The sequence below is a fragment of the Maniola jurtina genome, chromosome 1 (genome assembly GCF_905333055.1).
Source record: "Maniola jurtina chromosome 1, ilManJurt1.1, whole genome shotgun sequence".
Classification (NCBI taxonomy): Eukaryota; Metazoa; Arthropoda; class Insecta; order Lepidoptera; family Nymphalidae; genus Maniola; species Maniola jurtina.
In genome coordinates, this window is record NC_060029.1 from 1365663 (window position 1) to 1383938 (window position 18276).

The 18276-nt window shown below is 34.9% G+C and overlaps 1 protein-coding gene across 1 annotated transcript in view; it reads left to right on the forward strand.

Annotated features, from left to right (window-relative positions):
* LOC123865238 (putative uncharacterized protein DDB_G0271606) overlaps window positions 1-18276 on the forward strand; it is a 30684-nt gene that overhangs the window by 3398 nt on the left and 9010 nt on the right. The window lies entirely within an intron of this gene.

The following is an 18276-nucleotide window of genomic DNA, read 5'->3' on the forward strand; positions in this document are numbered from 1 at the left end:
GATTACTTACCTTCTCGTACAAAATGTTCAACAGTGAATGTGAAAGTAAAGTTAAGTAGATTATGCAGTAACTTTTTTTAGTTTAGTTCTTGGTGATATAGCTAATTTCCTTAAAAAAGTCTTAAACCAGAAATTTTAGTATGTATTCTTACAATGATCAATTGAGACGCCAAGCGGCTGTCCAATAACGCAGGTTTATTTAAATCTCAGAAGGTTAAAGGCCAAATCAAATGCACAAGTCGTAAAGCATGTCGTGTCAGAAATAATTGAGTAGAGTCTTTAATTTTATAAAAGGTTAAACGTTTAAATTAAAGCGATAATGGAACTTTTATAGTTTTGACTCAATAGTTGAAATTATTCTTATGCCACGCCACATATGAAATACGCGAAATGCAAGGTTAAAGCAAACTATTTTATGAGTTAGATCGCAATATGAACTTTTTGTTTCAAAAATATTTCTCACTAGCCTATGCCCGTGACTTCGTCTGCGTGTGTGCTTGTGTACTACACAAATTTCAAACTGTTGTTTTACCACTATAGGGGTTGAATTTTCAAAAATCCTTTCTTAGCAGATGTCTACGCCATACATAGTATAAAACAAAGTCGCTTCCCTGTCTCTCTGTCCCTATACGAGTATATGCTTAGATCTTTAAAACTACGTAACGGATTTTGATGCATTTTTTTTTAATAGATAGAGTGATTTAAGAGGAAGGTTTATAATATGTATAATACATGCATCCTAAATCAACGCGAGCGTAGCTGCGGGCATCAGCTAGTATATTATAATAGCTATCTGCATGCCAAAGTTCAGCCCGATCAGTCCAGTAGTTTGAGCTGTGTGTTGATAGATCAGTCAGTCAGTCAGTCAGATTTTCCTTTTATTTATACAGATTTTCCTAAGTTCAATTGTGATAAACCGCAATAGTGGTTCGCTGGTGTGTTAGTTGCTAAGTTTTCACACGACCACAGAGACGCAGGTGGCCATTGCGAAACACGTATCAGCCACAGCTCGATTAGAATTGCAAGATTTAAGCCTTAGATCACATCGGCGATAGAATGTAATCCGACGAATACTTTGCTCTACTCAATTCTGTATGGAAACTGAAAGCCTTAAAAATACGCTTCTATATAGAGCGAACTACAGCGAGGGACATCTCGATTTGATCCTGAATCAACGATATGTCACAAGTGTAAATAAAAATTTATAACACCCCCGATAAGTGAAGGTTACAGTCACTAGAAAAAAGCTGATAACTTTCAAACGGCAGAACCGATTTTCTTAAATTATAGCTAAGAACACTCTCGATCAAGCCACTTTTCAAACAAAAAAAACTAAATTAAAATTAGTTCATTAGTTTGGGAGCTACGATGCCACAGACAGATACACAGATACACACGTCAAATTTATAACACCCCTCTTTTTGGGTCGGGGGTTAAAAATGTCTAATATTATGTCACGGCCATGAACTAGTGAGTACATACTACATATAATAAGCATAAAGAATAAGGCCTGAGTGCCTACGTTGGCGATGGTTCATCTCAATCAATATTTTTATCAGCCCGGATATTATGGAGCTCCTCGTTCCGTAACCGGAACAATCGAATATCCGAAACGATATCCACAACCGTAACCGAATCGAATATAAAAGTTTTGAAAAATTTCGCAGAGGTTTCTGTTTTTACCCGGCCGAGCCGACACACTAACCACGTGTATCTCTATAATCCGTAACCGAAACTATCCGAAACTAACGGATAATCCGAAATCATATCCGTAACCGTAGCTGATGCCAGTGACTTTTTTAACAACCCAGTGGGAACTTTGTGTTTTCTGAGATAAAAAGTAGCATAGGTCGCTCTCCGTCTATAACTGTCCATGCTAAAAAAAACACTTCGATCCGTTGCAACGTGATTGAAGAACAAACCGACAAACACGTACCTAAATGAGCTCATCACAACAAATCACTCAGCCCAAGACAGCATAATTATTTTGAATAGGTACGCTTTCACGAATTTTCGCTCGATCGGGAAGGAAATCATTAAAAGCATGTTATTAGACACGTTTTTAATGCAATTAGGTAGTATGTACAACGTTGATTCGTTAATTCAGTGCACTGTAAACACACTCGTGCGGTAATATGCATAAATGCATGTGCTGCGGATCGCGTGAAGGAACTGATTAAACGGATAAATGCATTAATTAAACAATTATAAAGTAATATGACGAGAACCACGTAACATGTGCAATAATTTTGTTTTGTATGTGTTATTATTTATTATACAACAGAAAATTACGAGTGTTTATAAAATACTAGCTGATGGCCGGGACTTTAATAGATAGGTACGCTTGAATTTAGGTTTCAAATCCCGTGGTATCACTCCAGGATGCAAGACTATGCGAATAAGTGCCTACATTTTCAGTGGTTGAGCCACATAAGTAGATAATATGTTGAAGCGTGAAAAGGTAACAGACAGACAGAGTTACTTTCCTATTTGTAATGATGCTCCCGACTCCTCTTGAATTTAGGTTTTATAAAAATCCAAAGGAACTGTTTGATTTTTTGAGACCAAAAATAGCCTATGAACGTTCTTGAGGCATTTTTTTACGAGTACATAATACCTGTTTAGTTTTTAGCGAGTGAAACAAGATCAGGTTTAAGTAATGAAACAATCGGAGTAGGTAGGTACAGTTTTTGAATATGAAGATAGGATTGCAGACCGTATCTTATTACGAAACATATCATTAGGTATCAGTGAATCGAAACGAAAAAAATTATAGCTGAAAAAGACGACGAAAGACGAGTTTTTATGCAAAAATAACATTATGTAAGTAAGAGTAATACGGTGATTCTCAGATTTGGCGCAAATCGCATTTCAGGTCAAATAAAAAAATAATGAATGAAGTTACAGATGAGAATTGTATTACAAAAGAACTCTTGTATATTCAGCTACGGGTGCCCCAAAATTCAAAATTGTGACTACAAAGGTTACTTCAGAAATAATATTTTTGATATTAAAATCTCACCTCCTTCTGCGGGTAAAACAGGAGTCTCAGGAAAAATCGCTATGATTTTCAAAGAAGACGGTTTTAAACGAGCTCGAGTTTTTCACATATTATTATATACATCCTGAGAAGCAATTAAAATGCATTTTTACACGTACGAATCATTTAATTACGTCATAAAAAAATAACAAATGTTTGGCACAGAAAAAAAGTCATTACCTGCAACTGAGATGGCACCTCCAAAATATCCTTCTAGTATACATATTGCCTTCCGTTCTCCCCTGCCCCGTACTAAGCTATAATCAGTCTATCTAGGCATGTTGCTGAAATTGGCCGTGCACTTGTAGAAAAAAAAATATTTACGCTTTTGGTGCCAAAACTGGTGTTTGGCACGACTTTTCACTCTTTACCTTCAACATCATTTTAGGACAAATAATAAGTTTTTCTTAATAATTTTATTTTCTTTCATGTACTAATAACTACATAAGTATGTAGTTTGATGTTCATATATATTGCATTTTAAAATACGACGTTAGAAAATTAAAACTGCCAAAACCTCCCTACCGTTACTATCATTACCGTAATTTACCTTCCGTTTTAAAATTGAAGGTAATGATGTTGAATTGAAGGAGGTGATGATTTTTTCAGGAAATATTGTTATACCAAAATTGTGTAATTTTCTTCATATCCTTTGACATTAAATCACGTGACAAAATATTAATCTTCAGTAATTCTTTAACTAATCAGTTGAATTAGTAGCCCATATTGTTCCAAGCAATTTAGAAATAACTATTCAAAATTATTGCACCTCGTGGTATTTCAATATTAAAAATAACCATCATATATCGATTTTAGAAACTACCATAGTGAAAAGGAATAGTCAAAAACGCGCGAAAAAAATTTAGCGCAGGCTAAAAACACAAAAAACGAAGAACTAAAGAAAGATCCAGAAAAATATGCGAAACGTAAAGAAGAATGATGGAGTCCTTTAATTCCTTCTTGGATATTAGGGTTGCAGCAGTTATTTTCTATGTCTCCCTACCTTTGGTTGCTGCTTTGACATGGTTCCACGAGAATTCCACTCTTTTAAGGTCTGAAGCAGACCTCTAGCCCAACCAACTCCTAGGAGTTGGTTGGTCGACCAGGTCTTATTTGACCGCCAGGCTGTCAGGCAGACAGGTTTCAATAAACGCCGCTTGAGCAGCGTTTTCTTCCTCTCTTCGCAAAATATGCCCAGCCAATCGCAATCGCATTCAAAACTATTTCTTTGAGTTGCTGGCATTTGTACCACAAGTCCTCATTTCTGATCGTGTTAAGCCAGAAAATGCGGGGAATAACACTGAAACACTTATTGCGGAAAACCTGAATTCTGTGGATTAGCGATATAGTTATTTTCACGTTTCACACCTGTATAAGAAGACTGAAATTACAAACGATTCAAACAGAGAGAGCTTTAGCTTTTATAATCCAGTTATCGACATCAGCCTCGGCACCGCCGCTAGGAGAAATGATGCTACTGAGGTTACAGAACTCCTCCACTCGGTTAATTGGTTTGTATTCTAAATAAAACGGTTCTGAAGCAGTAGAACTTATCCTCATCTCCACTGTTTTCTTTGTGGTAATCGGCAGACTAGAAATTCATTCTAGTATCGACTATTCTCACTAATTTGTGAGAATAGTCGATACTAGAATTAATTTCTTAAACTGGACCCTTTCAAGTAAAGATTTTTATATAAACCTGTGAGGATGTTACTGCTATTGTCACAATTAAAATATCACAAGCCTACGTTGTCGTATTAGTTTACAAATTGCGGAAAAACCAAATTAAATTTGAATTTCGCGGGCAGACCCGTCTCATACCCCTTAATGTATTCAAGTCGATCTGATATGAGAACCAGGTCATCCACATAGTCAAGGTCTTCAAGTTGCCTACTGCTCCATGATATCCCTCTCGGACTATTGGTGACACGACGCATAACTTCGTCGATAAGCAAGATAAATAACAGTGGTGAGGAAGACATCCTTGCTTAACTCTACGGATTATTTTTGACTCCAAGACAACAAAGAGTACAGCGAAAAAAGTTACTTGAAATACAGTTTAAGATAACAAGGGATTTAGAAGAAAATCATCCACAGGAAAAAGAATGTGCTCCTTGTGAACTTACTACTCCTATAGTAATAAAAGATGTTATGTATTCGTCAAAACCTCAACAATTGAGGTCAAGGGCTAGCTTTGTATAATATAAATTGTCGATGGTGTATGTCAATAATTATATTAGGCTTTTGTTTCGACGGTTTGACGTGTCTTCGAATAAAATGGCGTATCGAAATGACCATGGTTATTTACTTCTTGTATATTTCAGTGGCGACGAGGATGGGATTATATAAAGAACCCTTTTGTGCAAACGAGTTCAACATCCTGCAAACGACGAATAAGTACCACTTGTTGCACACGGTCAAAGACTTTCTCATAATCAATGAAGGAAATTCATACATCAGTTTGCATGTCTCTATATTTTTGGAATAGTACGTTTATAGCAAATAATGCTTCTCATGTTCCAACACCAAATCTAAATCCAAACTAACTCTCATTGAAGTAGTTGTCACATTTATTTCTAATCCCTTAAGAGCTGATAAGTAGAAACATCTTTGGAACATGACTCATGAGGCTGATAGTGCGGTATTCATTGCATTTCTTAACATTCCCAAGATGTTGCAATGATTCCTTGACATGTGTCTGCGAACATATTGTTTTGTATATATAGTTTTAGAAATTCTTTTTGACTTCAGTGTTCAAAATTGGTTTAACTTTATCATCAACTAAACTGTTTATATACGACACTCTTCGCAGGTCTGCCATTTCTATGCAAATTAAAATAATCATGTTTTCGCTCATACTGTTCTATCACCAAACATTTGTTTTCGTGATTATATGCTCTCTTAGCACGATTATTTTATACATTTCAAGTAAAATTTATAGGTGATGATATGTCTGGAATAATATTTTTGTTAAAGTTTGCAATATTTCCGTTATTAATTCTGTTTACTTGATTAATGAGATGAAGAAATACGTTCTTTTTTGAAAATGAAATATTGCTTCATTACCATCGCATAAACATCAACGCCTTCTCTACCAAAATCATTACCAGCACACTAGAACTCATTACCTTCAGTAACTGAAAACTTCAAATGCATATATCTCTGAAATTCATGGGTGCAATTTGATATAACTCGGTCATTCTTTTTGATTTCACCAATATTTTAGTTTAGTTCAGCAATTTTCACAATTTAAAAAATTCTCTTATTTTCTCCGATTTGCGCCAAATCAGAGAAGTACCCAATATGCGTAGGAACATAGGAGTGTGTGAAACAATTCCTTCGTTCGTAATAAATATTGTCATGAATCATGATGTTTGCAATCAAATTGTAGTAGTATCCGTGAGATTATAAGAAATCGAAGAGCATAAATTAGTTACGATTATTGCCGTTGGAGGGATATTAGGCAATTCATTTCCTCCTGCGAATTATTTAATTCTACAATTTTCCACAATTTAAAGTAGCTAATGTTCCTCAATTTAATAACTAAGTATAATCTTAATAATAACCTGTTGAATATTAAAACATCCAAGGATTGAAAAATAGGGCAAGTTTCTACTAATTAAATATTAAGTAGGTATCATGAACCGCATATTTTTTTACTCTCATGACCTTACACAAAATAAATACATAATATTGTAATAGCCGGTATGAAATATAGCATACCTATTTACATAAATATAAATAAACTTAGGCACATAAACATTCAGAAATACCTACGTAGATATCATTTCCTCCTATTCTGATTCCGAGTCTGATTAATCTGCGAATTATTTAATTCTACGATTTTCCACAATTCAAAGCACGTAGCTAATGTTAATCTTCCTCAATTTAATAACTATAATCTTAATAATAACCTATTGAATATGTATTAGCATCCAACGATTAAAAGATAGACCAAACTAATTATTATTAAACGTATATTTTTTACTTTCACGACCGCGTACTAAATAAATACATAATATTTATAATAAAATCATACAGCTACTTAGATACTTACATAAAAAAATAGTAGATTATTCAACATGGGAGTAATGTAAAGTCTTACGTCACAGGTGCCGGGATAAATCCCAAGCGTAACGAGTGATTTTAGAGTAACTCCCGAGCGTAGCGAGGGTGTTGCATCTAGAATCCTGTCTGAAGCGCGGGATTTAGGGGCGCCCAAGACAAAGACAGCATTACCCCCAAGTTCAATACTTTACTTCGCAAGACATAAAATCAAAATCTTCGTATGCCTACTTTTAGCCACATGATATTATGATACGTTCTTATCTTTATGAATTCAGCATTGAATAACATTCTCATTAGGTATGCGATTTAAGCCACCTTCAAATTTTTTTAAAGGAATCCATTTACAGGCACATGTGAATTAAATTCGCGGTTAGTCAATCGTGAATTGAATCTTGAGGGCGTTGCTTAATAACATCTATGTACTTACATTAGTTACTCGTATTAAATCAGTGTCATACCACTCCTATTCATTGCGCTAATGAATGAGAGTTAAAAGGTATTTGATCTCATTAATCTTTTTAACGTATCTGACCTTATTTTAATAGGCATGTGTAGTAATGATGTGCGTAATGTAGTAGTCTCTGTAGTAATGTCTTCTCGGGCTATTGCAGTGTTTTTCAACTTTTTCGTGGCGCGGCTAAAAAAGATCAAGTGAGAGTCCATCGTACAAGATATTTCGCTATGTAAGTAGGTATATTATTTTTTTATTTCTTTTAATTTACATGGCGGTCATTGTTAAGCCTCAATAGCGCAACGGTTATAGGAGCGGACTGAAATCCGAAAGGTCGGCGGTTCAAACCCCACCCGTTGCACTATTGTCGTACCCACTCCTAGCATAAGCTTAACGCTTAGTTGGAGGGGAAAGGGGAATGTTAGTCATGATTAAAAATGGTTAATATTTTTTAATGTAAAAAAAAATATTTGAAATTCATGTTGTTATTACAGCGGCAAAAGGAATACACACTATAAAAATCGCATTACCGCCCCATCGGACTATGAGAGTGAGGGAATAGAAAGTGCATATGTATCTGCACGTTATAATATCTCCTGATGCCGAAATACGGTCAAGAGGACATTAAAGTAGTAAAACCAGTCGCAGTAAAAATTAAATAAGTAGGTACATAATTCAGAACTTTTACTGTTGTAACGAGTTTTTGGGTTCTTTCTCTTTTTGACGCTTGACGATATTATGTCATCTGAAACCTGACCTACCTCATAATTTTATTCGCACCGTGGCTTATACATAATAATATGTAACGACGCTCCACGCACGGCGCCAATATAAAGGTACCTACACACAACGAGTTCAATGTATAACGGTTGGCCTCAAAATTCGAGTAGCAATTCCGCGAAACTATTGCATCAAAAACCTGACGCATTTATGACCTTTTTCTGTAAAAACGCCACACACACCTAATGCATGTACATAACCGTGCCACGCGAATATGATCGTTAAGGTGCTAAACTACTTGCGGCCATTAACTGTACCTATTTACCTATTCTTAAAGCAGCAGAACTAATATCCAAATGTGCGATCTCTATTTACTTTTACTTCAATAATTATTGTACCTAAAAGGATCTAAGAAATATTGTATTTTTAACAGACTTCAAAAAAGGAGGAAGTTCTCAATTCGTCGGAATCTTTTTTTTTAAATAATAATGAGTATGGACCAAAGACATTAAATATCTATGGACTTTAATAATCCCATCCCCCAAACATTTAAATTTGTCAATTTTGGTCTTATTAGATTCAGTACAGTACCTAACTTAATCTAGGCTCGTACGTTTTCTTTTTTTATTAATAATTTAGTTAAAAAAAATGCCCTAGAAAGTTTTTGGGTCAAAAATTTGGATATTTAGATGCTAGTAGATTTTTATCATAAAATATTATTTTAAATTTAATCGTACGAGCATAGTTCTTCATTATATCTACAATATTTCTAAAAAATATGAAAACATACATTATGGACTAGCTACATTTACGGGGCGAAAAACGTTATCGCTTTTTGTATGAAACTTTACTACTAGACTATTCTCGTGTAGGTACCTACCTACCTAAAGAATTTTTAGATGCGGATTGAATTTGTCTAGATGGGTAGTAATGGCCAGTGTCATGTGTAATTGTTACTTGTTTGGCAACACATGACCTGTCATTTGTTTCATTGTGTCAACAGCTTTGTATGTCGAACACGATTTTTGTTCGGAATAGCCACGGGGAATAGCCGTTCTATATATTTACATCGACGATGTTATGCGACAAGATCTCCATATCGTTTATGTCGTAATAACCCATTGACACACTCGTGACATGGGACAATAGCGTGTGTGGCCGGGACCAGTCCAACTGGATGTAATCGGTGTCAATGTTTAGCACAACAACTATTTAGCCAACAATATGATATGGCTCTGTGATTCATCACCGACTAGACTTTTACGTGACCTTGACCAAACAGATCCCTTTCTAGCTTATATTTTTCGTTAAAAATATTATCTAAGGTTTCAGGTATTTAACGGTCTTAACTAAGAGCCAGCCCGTGCCAGACCTTTGTTATTTATAAAAGCCGAGTTTCTTTGCGTATAATTGTCCCTAACCAGGGAGGAACGATCAGCGACTATGAAGCTTTGATCATGGTGGCTTTGGGCGATAGCAGGTAATGAAGATGTAAAAAATCTTAGGTCAAACTATACAGTCAATTTTTTTATATTTATTTTCTTTGGAATAGTATTAGAACCTCCAACCCTACATGTATAGGTAAGGCTTTATTTTTTAAAGTATATATTGAAAAAGTTTTCTTTCTTTCTTCCAAATCGTGAAACTTTTTTATCATTTAAGACACAATCTTATCAAAATTATCTTCAAAGGTTAAGATCGTAAAAAAGAAGTTCACGTTTATTGTATTAATTGCCTCTTACCTAAACCAAACACCTTTTAAAAAGAAGACTTTTACAATGATAAACAAGTGCTGAGTCAGCCTTATTGCTACTGGTTTGCTATTTACTCGAGCGTCGCGTGCTGATGAGACATTATCTTGATTTCACTTTCCACGGTTATGCAATCCGCCGTCGCGTCGTTACGGTACACCGTATAACGGTAAGCAGATGGTATTGTATCCTGAATATGGCTTGGTTCTTTCCTACTTCCTTCTGGAGACGTATTTGCATCATCATCATCATCAAACAATTGCCAGCTCACTCCTAAGCACAGGGCCTCCTCTCAGAAATGAAAGAATTTGTCCATCGTCCACCATGCTAACCAACGGACTATGAAAGAATACTTAATGGCACAAAGTTACAAAAGGCAAAGACATTTAAATAAATAGCGACTCTTGGTAACGCGATAAAATATAATTCAAACTGTACAGTGTGGTCTAAAACTGAACAAACGCGTCTCTATCGCGTAAACTTTTATCTCATAACTCTCTCACACACGTCAGTGTGTCCACCAAGTTCTAATTAAGACAAAAATTCTAATATTATAAGACGCGAGAGCTCTCGAAGGGGCTTGTCTGTCAGTGTCTTTCGTCAAGATAGTTTAAGCGGTTGAGCATTTAAAAGGTAACAAATAGACACACATTTTCTCTAATATTTCTATGGAGTTTCTTAAATCATTTACCTCTGAATGTAATGGTCGTTCGATGTTGGAAACAAGTAATTATATCACTCGCTGTATGCTAAGGTCAATATTATACAACAGCGACAAAATTACTTCATCTTGCAATCTGTGACAGAAAGTTCAATTTTTATTTATTTATTCGTTTTCAAACACGTTTTTTTATTAAGTACTTGTTTATTTTGTAATTTGTGAAACAAGGTAAAAAAGTTGATACACTACCCTAGTTTTGTTCTGGTTATACATAATAAGATAAATATCTAAAGTTTATACTTACCTACCTACTTAATAATGACTCATTTTTTTTGTCGTGTATATTTTTAGCCTAAATGCCACAATTAAGTTTGATTTATTAGAAGGGGTTGCCTTTATTTTTATTATAGTGTTACTTGACCTATATTATTACCATAAAATATTTTTATGATATTTCCTTATGTGGACTCGTTCTATTATATTTTTAATTTATCCGGTCTTTTATATTATTTTAATTAGATGCATCCATTAATAAAATTGATTGCTTATAGTCAGTCCAGCTCATTAAAAACTCAATGATAGAAATAAAAGAACACCGGGAAACGGAGAATATCCAAATTCACCCATCCATATTATTGATTACTAGCTGATGCTTGCGTCTTAGTCTGCGTGAATTTAGGTTTATCCGGTGGAAACTATTTGATATTCCAGGATAAAAAGTAGCCTATGTCACTCTCCTTAAATAATTAGGTATTATGTATAGATAGGTGTGTCGACTGTTTCTTTTATTTGTTCTGACCTACGTCTCAGGCTACGGTCGATAGGGTCTCTTCAGCATCTTACCAATGACCATGAGTTTATCAATATTGCTGACCTAACCTAGTTATTAATCTTTTCTAATTCGCTGCACATTAGTAGGGATTAATTGAATCTAATTCCTAGTTATTTCGCGTTTTAAGTTTTTTTGTCTTATTTGTATTTCTTGTCCTCAATATTTCGTGATACTCCATCATTGTCAAACAAAATAACACGAGGTCAAATCGCCGATTTAATTAACGTTTCACCAATCTTCCGAAACTAATTCTGTTTACTTTTTGTGAAGTGCAGGAGCTATTTATAATCGTCTAGCTATTTATTATATTGCACGGTTTTTATACAACTGTTGTACCTACTTGTACCGGTGTGCCCTGTCAAAACTTTTTGCTTATAATAATTTATACAAAATAAATTATTGTATTTATATAATATTGCGATTTATTTAATAAATGTATTGCGATTATTATCAAAAGAGGTCAGTGGAATTGCAACACCGATGTGCTATTGTTAGAAATATCGAGTCCACTGTACATAATTTATTTTGCATTAAAACCGATACGAATAGGTAGGTAGATATTATTCAATAACTACAAAAAAACTTTCTGTCTATTGTCCGTTTTTTAACCCCCGAGCCAAAAAGAGGGGTGTTATAAGTTTGACGTGTGTATCTGTCTGTGGCAACGTAGCTCCTAAACCAATGAACCGATTTTAATTTACTTTTTTTGTTTGAAAGGTGGCTTGATCGAGGTGTTCTAGCTATAATCCAAGAAAAACGGTTCAACCGTTTGAAAGTTGACAGCTCTTTTCTAGTTACTGTAACCTTCACTTGTCGGGGGTGTTATAAATTTTTAATTTACACTTGTTATCTTAGTTTGGTTTAAAAATAAACAAATCGCAGAAACGCGTAAGCGACGTGATTTGCCCGGCGCTTTAGTTCTTCTGAAGTTATGTTTTGCACTCGTATCTTCTGCGACTTCCTAGGAGCTAACCAGGAAATGAATCTAAGTAAAGTACAGCTTGTTTCTATCAAATACATAACTGGTCTAAGATAGTCTGCATGAATTTAATCTCATAAAGTACCTATTACTTAACAAAGTAATAGAATGTTATTCAATGCTTTAAATTGTTTACACTGCAGTAAAATGCCGTTTCTCATGTCACAAGAATGCATAATTGCTAAGCCTCTGATTCAGAAATTATCTGCAAAATATCTTCAGCTATTTAGGACAAATACATAAAATATTCCTCTACGTTATGTATTATAAACTATTAATAATTTTATGTATAGACCTACCCATATACTACCTATTTGTATTAGGTAATGTATTTATAACTGAGCTGAGATAAACAGCTGTATTTAAGATATGTTTTATTAAAACCTAAGTAAAAGTTAAGAATTATTTTGTTAGAACAATTAATTAAATACATAGTTGGTTTGTTGAAATATCCTTCAACCACATCGCCACGGACCAACAGATTGACGTGATTTTAAATATACTCAGTTAAAGACTTAAAAAGTGGCATTAGCTACTCTTGTCCCGGAAAATCAAAGGTTCCCAAGAAAAAAGTGGATTTAAAAACCTAAAAATCCATGCGGACGAAGTCGGAGGCATCATTGATCTATATTTGTAAGAATTTAATGTACTTACTTTGTTCAGAAATTATATCTTGTTCAATTCGCTGGATGGGTTTGTTACCTTTTCCAATCAATCACTTCACGCCTTGTAAATTAAGTACAGAAATTTTACAAAGTTAAGAGTTTTTGTAAAAATTGCACAGTCTAGGTACCATCCGGTAGATAATAAACCGATTAACGATTTCCATAAAAAACCAGTTAAGTGTGAGTCTGACTCGCACACGAAGGTTCCGTAATATCGTAAAAGAAATACTTCACACTTTTTGCGATGTTACCACAAATTCATGGTTTTCGGATTTTTCCTTTTACATGTTCTAGACATTGCTGCCTGCCAAATAATGATAGGTCAATGGAAAGTACTCTATAGATTCTGATTCCCTTGACGGGTCTTGACAAACAGACAGACAATGAAGTGATCCTATCAGAGTTATCCTATTTTTTCTGGAGATACGGAATCCTAAAACAGCTTATTTTTCACTTTAACGTAAAAACTTTTTTTTTTTTTAAATCCAAATCTTTTTTGAGCTTTCTTAAAAAAAACACTGCCAGCCCCATTGTTCCCTAATCTAACCGTCTACACTAATTAACTATAACTAAAAAAGCATCCTGGCTGTCTCTGAAGTAGGGGCAACCACAATGCTTATTGTGAAATGGTAAAAAAATAATTAATGCTAGCTGAAACTGAATGGACCTTAGTATTAGAAGCAATGAGGTTGAGAGGCAATCTCGTCACGGAACAAATAACCTAATTCCGATGTTTGTAATGGCTTGAACCGAGAGCAAGCGACCGGTAGCAATTAGCAGCGAGCAATACGCAAGATTATTTCATGACTCGGTGAGTTTAAAGTTGGTCGGACAGTAGAGACGAACTTTGCGAGCCGCAAGTATCAATCACGGTGTATTTTTTGAAGTTCTCAGGATTTTTTCTTCTAATACCATCTCCTATAAGAGGTCAGTAGCAAGAAATAATGAACTTTATTCTTAGTTAAAAATAGCAAACTTGAGCTCCTGTAAACCTCAGTGGTTCGTTTGCCTTTTATCTTGCTTTGTATAATGTAATACAAGCTAATGCCCGGCATTCGTTACAGTTCAATTGTAGGTTAATGGTGTTATATCAAAAACCTTCCCGCAAGTCCCAACAGTAACTGTACAAACTTTAAACTCAATTGGATAAACGATGCGCACATGCATACGTAACAAATGAACAGACAGACAAACATTGATTTTAGATCCTACCAGCTGTGGAATATATTCCGCTGCTGACGCCACCTATATTTCTTTGGCGTACCTATTGGCTGAAAAGGCCACTGTTGCATTTTGGGTGTGCAATTCTTGCGGTTCTTGCGCCTCCCGCGGTCTTTGCTGTAATATGCGATTAACTTTATAGAGAAAGCTATCTTGTCTATGTTTATTGGAATTTTATAATGTTGATTGAATTGCTTTTTGTATTTTTCTGTGATTATTGAACGTTATTACTCAATCCATGGCACAATAGTGGAACGCCCAACATGCACCTTGAGAAGTAGTAATATTGAATCTATTGTATTCAATTGTAGTTACATTGTTTCTGTGACGAATCTCTTCAAATGAAGGCTAAGTTTCTTTTACAAGAATATTAAATTTAATATAATACCTACGTAATCTTTTACATTTGTGTTATGTCTCCCTATATTTAAACAAATTGAAAAAGACCTTAAGAAAGAAATTAATATAAACCCAAATGATACAATTATTCAAAATCTCGCGCCCAATTTTTCCATACCTATAAACATTTTCTCCATAGATAACATGTTAAAAGGAGAATTCAAGAGGAAAATTTTATAAATATGAAAGTTTGAATATTTGGGTGTTTGTCACTAATTACCTACTAAATTGACTGTGGGATAGAGACACCAGGTTAAACCCTGATTCAGCAAAATAAATTAGGCTACGTTTTATTTCAGAAAATCAAAGAATTCCGCACGGGATTTTCACTAACCTAAATCCACCCGGATGAAGTCGTTGGCATCATCTAGTACTTACGTATTTTTTTGAAATTGAAAATATAACAAAAAAATTGGTTGTCTGTAAAGTCGGTTTACTGACGATAGTTGAACGTGACAACAAAGGCCGATTGTGCTTCTTTGTCGCTCGTTCCGCGCTCTCGCTTGCACTTCAAGCCTTACATGGAACGCCTCAGAGCGAGGTAACGCCGCATGAGTCATGTTTTTACGTGCGTGCAGAAATCTAACGAATCTATCGAATTATAAGACGCTGTCACGTCAAAAACTTAAAGCTAGTTTTATCTTATCACTCTACAAATCAAGCCCACGTGGAATGGTGCCAAGAATACTGGCTGCATTTTCGCGCTTCTGTCATCAAATGAGGCTATTAACCATGGTGAAATGCCTAACAGTTGTATATAAATAATAAAATATAAATTTGCTTACATGTTGCTTACATAAAGTTAACGAAACATAAGCATCCACGGACATTCAGAGCTGTACCTAATATAATATAAAGTTTCTATAGAAAACATTGCAAATTAGTGTAACTACTTCAACGCAGACGTAAGAACTTAATGAAATGACTAGCAAAACAGCAGCGAGTCAAAACAAAATAGCTTGGAATTGCCTACTGCGTAAATTGTACACGAGCGATTGCGTAACGCACGTTTGCGCACCGGGATGCCGTGAAATGTAAAAAAATAGTTATAGGTAGACCTATGATTTGCTCTAAATTTTATGAAGTACTAGAGGATGCCCGCGACTTCGTCCGCGTGGATTTAGGTTTTTTGAAATCCCGTGGGAACTCTTTGATTTTCCGGGATAAAAAGTTGCCTATGTCAATAACAGGGACGCAAGCTACCTCGGCACCAAATTTCATACGAATCGATCAAGCGGATGAGTATTTAGCAATCCCGCGGGAACTGTTTATTTTTCCGGGATAAAAAGTAGCCTATGTCCTTCACCGGAATGTATCCTAAGTCTGTACAAAATTTCATTAAAATCGGTTCAGTGGTTGAGCCGTGACAGCGTAGCAGACAGACAGACAGACAGATAGACAGACAGACAGACAGACAGATAGACAGACAGACAGACACACTTTCGCATTTATAATATTAGTATGGATCTAGAGATGTTAAAGATTAAGCTGTAGGAATTAAGAGCACGACGCGGCATGGTAGGTAATTAGTTAATTGAATTATAGTAGCGGTGATTGCAGCCAAACGCTAGTCTATAAATTTAAAAAAAAAGTATAGCTATCTTTGCTTTTTAGGGACTCTATTATTAAGACTCAGCTATCCATACGTCTGTCTGTCAGTGGGCTGTATCTCGTGAACCGTAATCAGTAGGTAGAGAGTTAAATTATCACAAAATATGTATTTTGCCGCTATAGTAACAAATATAAAAAAATTTAGAAAAAGAAATGGCTGCCATGACAAAAGAATTGAAAGTGTTTCACGAACGAACGAAATATTCCAAGTTATATTTAGCAAGCATCGTGCAAAAATCACGTCGATCTGTTACTCCGTTGCGGCGTATTTGAAGTGTCCAACTAACAGACCCAATTTGCATAATATGGACAGTGATACCTTTAATACATGTAAAAGTAGGATAACACATTTATTATTGCTACATATTAAACCTACCAAGAAGTTTCTTCCGTAAAAATATAGCCAACTGCTCGATTTGGTAAACTACGCTTAATCTATTGAATATACTTAACCTACCGTTCTCTGTAAATCGAGACAGACAAGTCTGGCAGACCTACAATTGGTAAAAGGTAATGAACAGTCCACATCCAATGTAGGTTACCTTTTGATACATGTAGTAAAAAGCAGTAACGTAAGACAGGTTAAACTGGTGGCCAGGGTGTGGTCGTATGGTATTTACCTACTTATATACCTACTTACAACGTAATTAGGTTTGAAGAAAGCTACAAGTGTTACATGATGTTTCAAAATTCAACGCAACACAGCCTCTGGGCAGACGTTTGTGGATACTTGTTTTTATTTAGGGTAATATTAAAATTATGTAATCATGTTTAACGACTAAGTGGTAATCAATTTTCTCAATTACTATATTATACCTGTTTTCAATGATTTAGATAATTTAATTTAAAGAGAAGTGTGAAATTAACTGTATCTATGGACCTTCAAAAAATGTTTCAATATTTACGTTTCGTTTTGCAGAACCTGAGGTTGAATCACAAAATACCTGAATAAAAATCTTTACACGATCTGTTAAGAGGTACAGGTCTTTAAATTCCTCAACAGTGTTCAAGTAAATTTAATAAGAATTACAAAAGATATTTAAAAGAAAGAAAATTAAATAAAGATCTGACGATTAATTTGTACTTAAATCAATTCTCACTCAAATTAATTTCCGGATGACCAGTGAATTAAATTACACCCAGAGATCAAAATATTGTTTGCGTGAACCAGTACCTAATCTTGATAATAATGTATTTTTATTCTTATCTGATCAGCATGGTTGTTAAAATTAATCATTTGAGAGCTGAAGTATTGAATAAGTTCAATTAAAGGGAAGATAAATAATAACCGATCAAAAAGAGTAAAAGACATCAACGCGCACGTGGTCATACCTACTATTTTAGATTGACAATCTAATAAACTAGCTATTACTAGTTCCTTCTACTTTCCTCGATGAATATAATATTATCCTTGTTATATTGAGTGTAGATTCAATATCGTAACTATATAATATGTTGATAAATGGATTAAACAAAGATTTTAATAAAGTTTGTTTTTTATCACACCCTAACGGCTAACCCTTGACTACGATCTCGCCTGGTGCTAACTAACAGACAGACGGACAGACGACGGATGAACGGATGGATGGACAGCGGAGGCTTAGCGATGCACAAGGGGCTTGTGTACGGAACCTAAATTACGCGATTCAGTCTATTTTTTTAACCGATCTCCAAAAAGGAGGTGATTCTCAATTCGATCCGTTTTTTTCAAAGTCAAAGTCAAAATCATTTATGCAAAGTAGGTACAATTGTACTCCTTTTGATGGTCGAAATTGTTAAACTTGTACGATATAGTGGTGATAATTAATTACGTTACTTAAAACTAAAGCTACGAGGGTTCCAAACGCGCCCAAGTCTGAGAAGAGCCCACAACAAACT